This window comes from Melanotaenia boesemani, chromosome 13 (genome assembly GCF_017639745.1).
Source record: "Melanotaenia boesemani isolate fMelBoe1 chromosome 13, fMelBoe1.pri, whole genome shotgun sequence".
Lineage (NCBI taxonomy): Eukaryota > Metazoa > Chordata > Actinopteri > Atheriniformes > Melanotaeniidae > Melanotaenia > Melanotaenia boesemani.
The window spans coordinates 9,057,607-9,059,164 of NC_055694.1; positions in this window are offsets into that span (position 1 = coordinate 9,057,607).

Genomic DNA, 1,558 nt, shown 5'->3' on the forward strand with positions numbered 1-1,558 from the left:
GGAAATACTTGGTGAAGCACAAAACCCCTTTTCACATGCACAGACACTGCCAGAAAGCTGCTAGTCCACCGGTCACTTCTACTACAAGTCTTATTTTCAAGCATGCTTAATGATCAGTGCTTATTTACTAGAGGCACATCCACAAATCTACAGTCAGAGTTAGAATTAAACTTGTATGTTGCTTTAGTTTAGTGTAAAATAAGAAAATCATGTTAATTTTTTAAGTATTGTCAGTTGTGACAAATGTGAAAGGTTTAGAAAATTGCACTTTTTTTGATAGCAGACTTTTTCCTGCTTTTATTGAAAATGAAGCATCTCAGTTTCCAACTCAAAACAGTTTTTATCAGCAGGGTGGAATGGAAACACACTCTTATCAGGCTCTCCCCCATTCTCAAAAAGTCTTTTCAATCATTCCCAGTGTTATATTGTTCTGAGCTGTGAAATATTTCTTTTTCTTTTTTTTTTATTGTGAAACAGTGTGCTCTGTGGGTGAAAATCCACTAAAGAAAAGAAGTCTTTCCTTTCCACGACAAAAAAGGTAGAAAAGGCAACTTTAGATTTTTTTCGGTTTTTGGACAGCAGGTTGAGGATGTAACTGAGGCGTTGGATGGCCTGGGTCGCAGCGGTAAGGGAAGGACATCACTTTCAACACCATCTCCCTTCATGCGTGTTTGCTCTTGGCATTTTTATAATGGCAAGTAGGAGAGTTTTTGTTGTTGCTGTTGTTTTTATTGTGTAAGTAATGTTAATGAATATACTTTATTTGGTTTTTTAAAGTCGCTATAGCCACACTGGCTAACTTCAATCGTAAACTACAGGCAAAGAGGGAGGGAAATAGAAATGGGTTCATCTGTTTGTGTTTGATTAGTGTTTATTTTATTTAATCATCTTAGAACGTCACAGAGTGAATGATTTTAAAGATGCAGGTAAATACCAAGAGTGCTCTGTGAGATCTGATGGGATGGTTAACTGGTTGGATTAAGTGGTTAAGATTGTGAAATGTAATGGAAGCACCCAATGTTAACTAGTTTTTTAATAACAGCAAACATAACTGCAGGTCAACCAGCTTAAGAAATGATGGAGGCTGGCTCAGATTGGGCACCACCCCTGCTTCTAGGACACACATCAGTTACACCCACAGACGCTGCACGCTCTGCAAGACGAAGACGAGATCAGCGGAGGAAAGAGACACTGCAAGCAGCAGAGATGGAGTCCACCAGGATGCAGACACTGGAGAGCTACACACGTGGACAAACTTGTTGGTACCCTTCGGTTAATGAAAGAAAACTCACAATGGTCACAGAAATAACTTGAATCTGACAAAGTAATAAATAAAAATTCAATAAAATTTAACCAATGGAAGTCAGACATTGCTTTTTACCCAAAATACCTGCTGAGAGGTGCAGAAGTCTCATTGACAGTTACAGGAATCGTTTGATTGCAGTGATTGCCTCAAAAGGTAGTGCAACAAAATGATTAAGGATACCATCCTTTTTGTCCAGGCCTGTTTCATGAGTTTATTTTTTTAAATAATTCTGCTGAAGCATGGTTAAAAAGC